Here is a 12,178-nt window from a genome sequence, read left to right as displayed (position 1 = left end):
TATATACATTTCATACACATATACACATCTCGATATAAATACACAGAAAATTTCCCATAACTGAAGGGAATGAGTTTTCAGGTGGAAAGCATGTACTTAATCCTTAGTATAATGAAAACAAAATAAAGCAAATCCCAAAAGGCATAACATAATTACACTTGAAAATATCAGTGATAAAAATAAAATCCTAAATGCTTTTTATTTTGGTAGGGGCTACATGTTACACAGAAACAGAAATCAGAATATATTAAATGTTCAACAGCAGTACTACACATATGGCTTAAAATGAAGACACAAATAATAAGCATGAGAATGCTGGAATGACTATATGAATGCCAGCTAAAATAGACATAAAAGCAAAAACATTATCAAATATAAAAATAAAAAGCAGATAATAACAAAATAGTCAATTTATAAGTCTAAAAAAGAATTAAAAAGTACAAAGATACTTGACTGAATTGAAGGAAGAGAAGGAACATTGCATAGTTATTAAAAGAGATTTTATTTAAAAAAAAAAGAACCAAAAATATCAATGAAATCTTGGTGCATCTAAATAATGCCTTGAAGCATCTTGACCTAATTGATATTTTTAGAGGATATAGTCATTAACTGAAAAGTACACAATGTGAGTGGACCAGTCACTTAGTTTGACACATTCTGGGCCTTAAAACAACTCTGAATAGATTTAAATTATTTCTATCAGAGTATGTTCTCTGACTATAGATTTAGAAATTAATAGTAAAAAGATAACCAGAGAAATATTAATTATTTTATGGATTAAAAAAATTCAATAAAAATTTCAGGAGATGTTTCTCCTGCAGGGGAGGGGAGTTAAATGGATCAAAAACAGATTATAAACTTTGAAAACTACAAGAGTAAAACTCTTAGAAGAAAACATCAGAGAAAACTTTTTAACTCTGGGATAAGCAAAGGCTTCTTAGATAGTACTCAATAGCACAAGTGAAAAAATAAGGAGAAAAACATATTGTACTTCATCAATAATAAAATTTTTGCTTTTCAAAAGAAGCTGAAAAAGAAAATCACAGAATGGTAGAAAATATTCACAAAACACACACACACATGCATATATCAAAGAATTTGTCTTCAGAATGCATAAAGTGCTCCTATAATTCAATAATAATAAGGCCAGAAAGCCAATGAAAAAGATGAGCAAAAGTTTTGAATAGGTACTTAAGGAAAGAAGACATGTAGATGGTAAATACACAAATTAAAATATACTCAATATCATCAGTTATCAGACATATGCAAATTAAAGACCTGTTTGGATACCACCACATACACATTAAAGACTCATAACATGAAGTTTTGCTAGGATGTAGAGCAGGGGTCAGCAATTTTTTTGTTTTAAGGGCTAAATAGTAAATATCTGATGCTTTGAAGGCCATAAGGTCTCTTTCACAATTACTTAATTCTGCCTTTGTAATATGAAAGCAGCTTGTTCATAAACGAATGTGCCTGTGTTCCCATATACTTCTATTCACAAATAAACCCGAATTTGGCTTAAGTACTATAGTTTGCAGAGCCCTGATACGGAATGACAGGAACTCTCACGCGCTGCTCAGGGAAATGTCAAATGGTACAACCATTTTGGAAAACTGTCATTTCTTCAAAGCTAAACATACACCTACCAAATGTCCCTGATTTTCCAATCCACGTATTTTTCAAACTACATGAAAACACATATTCATACAAAGACTTGTATACAAATACTCATAGGAAAGCAATTCACAAAGGACAAAAGATGGAAACAACTATATACCCATCAAGTGAATGAATAACCAAATGTAGTATATCCATAGAGTATATCCATTCAAAGGACTACCATTCAGTAATTTAAAAAAATCAACTACTAATACACATAAGTCACAGATAAATGTATAAATTGTTAGCTAAGTGAAAAAGTATACACTTACATTTATATACTTATTTATATGAAATAGAAATTAATGCATAGTATCAAAAAAGGAAAGAATTAGCAAGAATTTTTCCTGGGTGATAAAAATATTCTAGATTTTGCTTGTGGTAATGGTTTAAAGGATATACACTTCATTAAAACTCAAGAAACCTGAGCCTGTTAAAATAGACGAAGTTTGTTTCATCTAAATTATTCCTCAATAAAGTTAATAAAGAGAAACAAATGTGTACAGAGGACTCCACCAAAACATTTTTACATACCTCAAGGAGTTTTATGCAGTGTTTTGCCTTTCATACATGTATCAACAAATATTTAGCCAGCCATAAAATCCCCTTCCCCAAACAGAGTGGTTCTCTGAAGTGCTATATTAGATGTGTATTTTAAAAATTCCTCAATCTTTCTTGCTCCTTTAATTTTACTCATTGACAGACTTTTATTGGTAGAACAGGGGGTCACACATTTGTTTTGTTCACAAAAACAAAAATTGCTGCTTATGACAATGATAATGAATAATGGAAATAATGGAAACTATCAAAAGATTCCCAAAATAAATGAAAAAGAAAGTTTAGTAAAAGGAATATCTTGAGAGCCAGATCTTACTACATAAGGGAAAAAAATGTAGAACTAGAGTTGGGGTTTGGGGATCTTGGTTTCTGTAATTTGTATTCATCTTCTCCCCCATTTCTTAATGTAAACACTGAGATGATTTTTCTAAGTTCCTTCTGGCTCAGAAATTCTGTAGACCTAAAAACATTTAGTACAGATTATCAAAGAAAAAGAAAAAGAAAAGAACAGTTTGAGGAAAGAAATAATTAGCCAGCAAAATAAATAAATAAATAACTACGCCATCTGAAGTTGAAGTTGGACTTGTGCAAACATGCAATGAAGTTTTTCAAAGAGGTAGGTGACATTCCACACCTACTCATAGGCATTCCAATCCCCACCCTCACTGGGTGCAGAGGAGGTTAGGCATGTAAGCTAGATTCTCTCAGGGGCAAAACCAAGCCTCTAAGCACTCTTTATGACCCTGTGGGCACTAACATTTGAGTCAAGGCCATGAGGTAAGAGCTTGCTACTTGACTGGGTCACTAAGGTTGCTTGTTACTAAAACTGAATGTGCACTCAATTACAGCATAATTTTCTTAGTATCCCCAAGCCATCTCTTTTTTAAAAAAAATGCCTAGGAATTTTTAAATAGGGAAAACATGTTCTAGTTCCTTCAAACATCTTGTAAGTGGTTAGAAAACAGACTGAGATATAAATATGGTATAAGCTAAGACAACTCATTTGAAAATCAAAATTAAGTAACAATTAGTAACAGCTAAAATAATAGGTGAACATATTGACTATTCTTCATTTGAAAAAAAAAATGTATTAGTTTGTTAAATACAGATAGTCCCCGACCTGGCACTGGTTCGATTTAAAAATTTTTCAACTTCACAATGATGCAGAAATGATAGACATTCAATAGAAACTGTACTTGGAATACCCATACAACCATTCTGTCTGTCACTTTCAGTACAATATTCAATAAATTACATGAGATATTCAACATTGTATTAAAAAATAGCTTTGCGTTAGATAATTTTGTCTGACTTTAGGCTAATATAAGTGTCTGAGCATATTTAATGTAGTTTAGGCTGTGCTGCCATGTTTGGTAGGTTAGTTGTATTAAACGCGTTTTCAGCTTACTATATTTTCAATTATGTGTAGGTTTATCAGAATGTAACCCCACTGTAAGTTTGGGAGTATCCATCCTAACATTTTCTAGAGAATTTTAAATGCTCTTAATGGCTTTGTTTTAACTCAACTCACTGGCCATATTTCTATACAAAAGGTTCTTATTCTTTCTTTCATTCACTACTGAAGTAATATTGCCTGTCCCTTTAAACTGGTGTGTGGAGGCAGGCATAAGGAAGAAAAAAATAGGGGTTCATAAAGCATTTAAAAGAAGCGCCTCATGGATGAAGGTGTTTAAAAACTAGAAACATGGGCAGAAATACTTTAATTTACAAAATAGATGTATTTCTGAAAAATATGTGAAGTAAACATTCAATTATATAATATATTGAAGCAGAAAGCTCTGAAGTATAGTAGGAGAAGGCACAGAATCAGAAGTCATGTTCTAGTTTCTAATGCTGGCTCTGCTTCATTAGCCTCATCCAAGTCACTTATTCTCTCTGAACCTGTTTCCTCTCCAACATATATGAGTAATTTTCTATCTGCTCCAAGTACTTCACCAGATTATGAGGATCAATCAATAATACAATTTTTGAAAAGTGTTATGATAAATAATTACTTGCCAAATAAAGAATGCTTTTCAAAAAAAGAAGAAAATATTTTCCACTTCAAAAAGCTTACAATCTTGAAAAGAAAAATAAGAATTATACTCAATCATTAAAAAAGTAGAATGCTTTTACAAATAAGATGAATATACTCTCAAAACTAATCACAGAAAAGAAAAACTATTTCAAAATTCAATTTATAAAATATTTCAAAATATTTAGGTAAGTTAAGCAAATAAAATTAAGTACTGCTGGCACTAATGTATCAATGAGAAAATGAAATTAGGTAGAATAATTTTCCCAAATAGTGATACAGCTTGGAATTCCAGTGCTATCTGAGTCTATAGTGCAATTTCATAAGTGATCATATCCCTACAAACCAGATCAAACTTATTCAATGATCATATAAAAATAAATGCATTTAAACTTAAAATAGCAAATTATATAGTACTGTTGATCTTAGCCTTCTGGTGTTTATCTATTTCCTTGTTATCCACATATTTTCAATTTCACTTTTAGCTAATGTGGAATTTTATTTACTTTCCACTTTTTAAATAAATGCTTGACATCTTTATTATGAGATGCTAGTAAGGCATTTGTATATATTTAATCTAGAATTTGTTTAGAATCAAACATATATGGAACCATGTTGAGGGAATAGTCAACAATGGCAGAACTATTCTCAGATTTGGGAGAGGAAATAAATGTATCATGGATCCTGCTATGTAGGCATTGCTTAAGTAAATAAGTTATTTACTGACAGAATTAGACAAGAAAAATATATTGTCTATGCTTTTAAATAATTATTTATATAAGCTATTTCAAAACTCATTTGATATGTTAACAATTCTTTTTCAGGTTACTTCCAGTAAAAAAAAAAAAAAAAAAAAAAGCAAAAAGAATAGATAAAATGAAGGTCTGATAGCCCCCAATTTGAGATGACCAGATATTTTCCAACCAATTGATATTTATGTATCCTAGCTTATATGTGTGTTACCCAAAACTTAGAATCATAAATTAAGTTCTGCAAATAGTTCTATTAGATGCAATATCTGGAAGTAAAATTTCATCAAATTTTAGTCATATTTGCTAAATATTTTATGAATTTTCATCGGTTGACTTCTATCCACTATCCTGTTTCAATTCAATGTGTATATTGTCAATTGCATTCAGTGATTTAAGACTCATCCATCTGAGCTCTTGATGTTTTTATAAAGTAATTTTTAAGAACTGGCTTGATTCCAAATAAACATTAAAAGACAATGGTGGCAATGACAGCAACACCAGCTCTATGTATAACTTTGGCCTTTAAAAATTTGAAACAGATTTTAATTAGTACCCAGGAAATTCATCTCATGAATCTCGCCTCCTTTACTGGTGAACTTGGAAGCAATTGTAACTGAAGGAGCAGAGTTTTTAGTTAAAGGAAGCAAGTGTTTAGTCTTTGTGTGTGTGATGCACTCATAAAAAATAACATCCAGGAAATTAGTATTGTGGAAGTCTGAAAATTATTCTAGCCAAATAATGAATACATACACATATATATTAATTTGTATATGTATATATACACATATTAATTTATATATATGTGGGTATATATGTATGTATAAATGTACATGTATGTATTAGAGAAGTGGCACTACAAGTCATTTTTGAGGTTTTTAGTGCTCTACCAATTCTAAAGATACGAGGTATATTTCTCATAAAAGAATCAAATATCCTTACCAACTTGATATGAACTCTAACAATTTCAACATACTTCTTAAATCAGTAAATTTTTGCCTTATATGATAAATGTTTTTGTGTTTTTAAATGATGTTTACATATAGCATTATATATTTTTTCATAAATTTTTTACTTTTATTGGTACTAATATGAATAACCTAGAGAAAAATGTATTTGTTCACATTAAATGGGAATAATCATCCAGTTAAATCAAAAGGAACCCAATAAAATTGTGAATTCTTCAGATTTACTAAAATAAAAATCAAAACAAAATTGACAAATGAATTTTATTCTACTCAAAGGTCCATAAGAAAAAAAGAAACATATTTAAATTCAGTGTTACTTCATCTTAACAGTCCCATACAATATAGATCTTCAAGAATATGTTTTCATTTCTTTGTTCATTGTAGCCATTCCTTTTAATAGCAACATATGTAACGGTGGTGGAATGGTAAACTTAATGTTGCCAAATTTTCTTCCTACTTTATACAATGAAATGAATCCTGAGAAACCTTTATGGTTGAAAAGCATTAAAATAAGTAATACAGTATGTATACATTCAGATTTCCTGACTGTATTTTACTTTACAGGTGATATTTCAATCTCACATGTGAGGTCAAAATTAAGATAGTGTAACACATTATAAACTGACTTCTCCACCCTGAGTGTGGCACTCAGCCTTTGAGTGGATTCTGGATGATAGTAACCATATGTGGGCCAAGAAATGTAGAAGGGGCAGGTTAGCCAAAGGATTTTTGTGGATAGTAATACGCTCACATTCCAGCTATCTCTGCTCTGTGGCTCCTGGGGAACATCACAAACCCAGTGAAATTCCCAAGTCTGGAGATTTTTTTTTTTTTAAACCAAAATGGTAGCAATCCACCTCTTGACATTTCGAATGGCAATTCCTACAAACTGATTTTTATTTTAAATGTTGGAGCCCTCTCATCTACCCAAATAATTCTACAGAAGACTATATAAACAAAAAAAGAAAGTGCTCTTAATTTTTAAAAATTATCTTATAAATTATATGCCACAGAAGTGCAGTAGGATCTCTAAATTTTCACTAAAACTTATTAACATGCCAATGTGTATAAGTTTAATTATCTTACCTTCTTTTAGGAAAAATTCTTAATTCCTGAGATACAATGTGTTCAGTCCAACTTGTTATTGTAAGTACCTGGGCACTTTAAATACCCTATAAAAATAAACAAGTTTATTCTTAAAATTTAATATAAATCAAACAATTACCAATCAATTAATATATGCTCCACTTAATTAAAAGTCAGTTTAAATTTCTTCAAACAACCCCTCTATCTTGTGTGGGATAATATAATGTATGAAGGTAAAGGAATTATGGAAGGCAGGTACTGAATTTGGCAAACATTTTACTCTGGCTTATCCAAACAAATGACAATTTGTAATCACTAATCGGATTTGATGTGCTTTGAAAAAATTCATTATTTAGGCTCTGGCTCTACTAAAGAATAACTGATTTATTTGAGAATTAGGTAAAACACTAACATGCTCTATTGATTTGCCCATAATACTATGATGTCATTAACATTTTTCACCACTGATGATGAAAGGCTCACACTGACAACCCAGCTAAGCAGTAATTTCATGGCACTGTTAGTAAGTAACTGGATTTCACTTTAACAAAATCTTTTCTTTTTTCTGAATAAAGGAAATATACCAAATATTTAAAGTAAATAGAAATTTTAAATAACAGAATTTTTCAAACATGAAATTTAAAACGTGCTTTGGAAAATTTCATTATACTAAAATAGATGCTTTGTAACAATTGTACACATTTCATAGTTGAATAAATAATGTAAATAACTTAGAAAAGAAAACAAAGACAATTCAAAGCTGGGCCAAAGAATTAATATATTTGAAAAAAGTAAAATTTGGTGAAAACAAAAAAAGTATGCAATGGAGATTCATTAGCTAAGTTATTAACCTTATTAAACATTTTAATCTTATTAAAGTAAAAAAAATAAAAAGATACAGGTTCTAAAGTAGTATTTCTTTCCAATCTTTGTTTTTTTCTTACTGTACTATTTTGAGAACTATAGAATATTTCTATATTACCATATATTTAAAAAATAGAATATATTATCCTATATGCATTTTTCGGCAGACATTTTTTGGATCCCTTACTGTGTGATAGGATTAGATAAAATTTAGTGAATTATTTTAAGCAAAGAATTTATGGTAGGTGTATAGGTAAGTTATCAGAAAATGGTATCTCAAATGTATATACAAGCTTTTAAAACTCCAATGTCAATACTATACCAAACATCCCTTGGATACATGCATCATGAGATGGTGAAATTATCTGAAGCTAGTGATTAGATGGAAAACAAGTTCTTTGTGGGAAAGGAGTCAATCAACTGAGAAACTAGAATTTTTGAAGACTCATCTGGGTGGATATTGGAATTGCCATAATATATGACGGAATGGAGTTGAAGAGAGTGACAGTGAGCTACAGCTAAAATCTTAACAGAAGACAGGAAGGAGCCAGAGGTTGGTGGAAGACTTCTCTGAGGGGTAGTAGCAGAGTAGCAGAGAATATCTACTGATGTCTGGAGAACATAGCTAGGAGATTTTAGGGAGGGGAAATGGTACTGATTAGGAAGCGGCACTGTGAGGTAAAGAACATTATCCCAATCCCAATCTCAGTGACTTAAGTGGAGTATGAGAGAAATACCACTTTTTTTTTTTTTTTTTTTTTTAAGATGGAGTTTCACCCTTGTCACCCAGGCTGGAGTGCAATGGCGCCATGTCAGTTCACTGCAACCTCCGCCTCCCGGGTTCAAGCAATTATCCTGCCTCAGTCTCCCAAGTAGCTGGGATTACAGGCGCCTGCCACCACACCCGGCTAACTTTTGTATTTTAAGTATAGACGGGGTTTCACCATGTTGGCCATGCTGGTCTTGAACTCCTGACCTCAGGTGATCCGCCTGCCTCGGCTTTCCAAAGTGCTGGGATTACAGGAGTGAGCTACCACGCCCTGCCAAAATATCCACCTTTTAAAAGCCGGTGTGTGATGCAGAGTCATCAGGCTTCATTTGGGGTGACGATAAAGGGGAAATATACAAAAGTGAAAGATAAAAGGGCTTTGTTGTTGAGTTCCGGAGAGGATAGTGAAAGAGTATCCAAAGACAGAGAAAATTAAAGGATGAGGATTAGAGTCTTAGGGATCAGGAATGACCTGGAAGTTCTGAGTTCCTTCTGGTGACTGACGTAAAACGAGAAAATGAACATGATGAGTTAAGTCCTAATTTTTCCTAAGCAGACAATAGTGATGAGTCTTTGAAGGTCAGTGGGAGCAGAGAGATGGCTGTAAGGTCATGTCAGGAGTGTTGAGATTGTTCAGGTGTCCACTTAAGTCTTGATGATGGACCTCTCTGACCCAGCAAAGGGTGTGTAAATTCCTCTTGACTTTTACTGATGGACCCTTCTAGGCTAGCAATGGGTCAGCCTTTCTCCCTTGACCCTAACCAGCAGTGGCCTATAGAACATATACCATGTGTGGGCTTCTTTCTGACATACACAGTGTTATGAAATAATAGGATAGAAGGAATCCTAGTATTCATTTGCTTGAGATGGTCAGGGCAGTCTTCTGTATTGGTAACATTTTATCTGAGACCTGAAGGAAGACTATGCTGATATTTTGATGAAGTGTTTTCTAAATCAACGGAGCAATAAATACAAAGACCCTGAGGCAAGATCATGCATTGACTATTCCAGAAACAGCAGTAAAGTCAGCAAGCAATGAGTGAGAGAAGGGTGATGAGAGAAATATGAAGATGTAAAATAAAATATGCTTATAACTATAAACCAAATTTAAATGATAAGACAATAAACTACAAACATTGGCAAGATCTATAGAATACAATTCCTATTTTTAAAAAGTGCATTGATCAAATCAAAATATTGTAGAAAACATACATAAGCTATGTTAAGTATAATTAAAATAGCCTAATTACAAAATGGAGGTTTTAACTATTTCAGGTATCTCTATTCCACATTGACTCAATGCAGTCATTATGCTGGTTGAAAATATCACTCTAACACACAGAATATTGTTGAATTCAGTAGTATAATGATAATTAGAATATACATGTCTGACAAGAAAAAATATACATCTTCTCTAATAATGTAGAGAATCTGCTTGTACAAATGAGTTTTTCACCTAGCTTTGGGGAAATTATGTGAGCCAAGCAGGTACCGGCAGATACAAAATAACTGATCCAACCTGACAGGTTTTTTTTTTTTTATTCACACCATATAATTTTTGTTTAAAAAAATCTGTCAAAAGAGGTTCCATTAGTGTCAGGTAAAGATTCCTAACAAGCATACTTTTCACTTGTTCTAAAATGATAGTAACAAGTAAAACTTAAATGGGAAACTCCTATTACAAATAGATGATAATTCTTTATCTTATCTATTTCTTTTCTTTGATCCTGGCGTTCTCCTGGAAATTCTAAAGGAGTTGTGACTTTGACAAATCTGATGTCTGCTAGTTCTTACGGGGCCGTACTAAGAACAAATAAAACATTATACTTTCTGCTGTACTTGTTTTCATTAAGCCATGATTTACTAGCAGTTAGAACTGCAACTTACACTGGTCATTTTCTTTTAAAATAACACAGTGAAATTATTGGAAAGATTTAAAGCTGTCATTAATATTGCTAGAAAAGTTCATTCCAAATTTAAAATATTTCCCTCACTTTCTCTTCTCTCCATCCATCTCGCCTTCCATTTGTCTCTCATGAGAGGGTGGGAAGATGAGGTAATTTGGGCAATAGATACAAATAAATTAAAAACAAATCAATTAAGGTTTAATTTCATTTAAATGCAGATTTCCAAGTGATTTTTATTAGAATTAGTAGATGTAATATATATATATATATATTTCTAATGGCTTGAAGTTGTTACACTGAATATTGAATGTACACCAAAATTATGCAAATTTAAGTAATTTCAAACAATCTTATCTTTAAACATGCGATTTCAGTATTTTATTAATAATCTGAAAATACTTATTAAACATACTATGTCAGGCAAGGTTTTAGGTGCAAAATTAAATTAGACATACAACCAAAATGTAACCTTCTGGCTAGCTGGGACTTGTTTTTTAGTTGCTTCCATATCCTCAGTGAATAGAACAGTGTCCTTCAGGGAGTTGCATTAAAAAATATCTAACAAATATACACTTTATGTGAATGTCTCTATTAGAATAAATGTATGTATTTGAGTAAATGAAGGAATGTGCTCCCATCTCCTTTCCTCTGTTTTACAGAGGGAGTCACACAAATACGTTAGTACGCTGTAGTATGTGATGAGTATAATGATGGCCTTATATACTGAATGCTTAGCAAATGTAGAAGTAATTATCTAAATCAGATTACAGGGTTTTTTGTGCTCCCAAGTCTATGAAGAGAAGATTAAAGATGAATGGTAAAGATTTATAGTACACACTTCAGGGGTTGATATATACATTAGGCACCATAGAACATTGCTCAGGGAAGGCAAGTACACTTTTCCAGTACCCAGAAAAATATTTAAATTGTGAAAAATGTTTTAGTTTCTATGAAAAAAGATATGCAAATTAAAAACTAAATATTTTTAAAAATTTTAACTAAATGTCTATTAATTTACCTCTCAAACTTATCAGTTGCTCAACTGAAACCTTTTCATAGTTAAGATGTTCTCCCTTTGCAAGTATCTCCCAATATGCATAATAATTATTTTTTAAGATTACAGACAATTGTAATGAATTGAAAACACACGTTTATAAAGTGCTTTCCAATTTTGCAAATATGAAAACCCATAATGCTTAATATTGGGCAAAGGTAAATTTTCATATATCTAAAATATTATAGGGTGACACCACCAAAACAAATAAATGACACCTAGGACATCAGAGGACCTACAATACCTCTGTATCATCTCGTCTTATACTGCCTCTGACACAGGCTGAAAATAAATGTAATTGGTCATGAATGTGTACGGCATCTATCTTTTAAGTAAGCAACTTCTAAACCTAATTTTTTGTTGATGGTCTCTAGAGTAGAAACCTGAAACTCAAAATTTCATCATTTTTATTTTTCAGTGAGATCATAAAGAATATATAAATAGAAAATTAACATATGTGTCCTTCATTTAAGATTCTTTAGGAAAATTGCTGCCTTAAATAAAGTTCTTAGCGCCTTTTTCAGCA

The 12,178-nt window shown here is 31.7% G+C and overlaps 1 protein-coding gene across 2 annotated transcripts in view; it reads right to left on the bottom strand.

Annotated features, from left to right (window-relative positions):
- The window catches only part of SEMA3A (semaphorin 3A), a 518,655-nt gene that overhangs the window by 323,743 nt on the left and 182,734 nt on the right, over positions 1-12,178 (bottom strand). Inside the window, exon 3 of one of the 2 annotated variants that reach the window (XM_054559577.2) lies at positions 7,059-7,144. The exons of the other annotated variant lie outside the window; for it this stretch is intronic. The gene's annotated coding sequence lies outside the window, so the exon portion shown is untranslated. The remainder of the gene's footprint in view (positions 1-7,058; positions 7,145-12,178) is intronic. 2 annotated transcript variants of the gene reach the window in all.

The sequence above is a fragment of the Pongo abelii genome, chromosome 6 (assembly GCF_028885655.2).
Source record: "Pongo abelii isolate AG06213 chromosome 6, NHGRI_mPonAbe1-v2.0_pri, whole genome shotgun sequence".
In the NCBI taxonomy this organism is placed as follows: Eukaryota; Metazoa; Chordata; class Mammalia; order Primates; family Hominidae; genus Pongo; species Pongo abelii.
The sequence above is the reverse complement of the archived record's forward strand: the minus strand, read 5'-3'. Positions and strand labels throughout refer to the sequence as shown.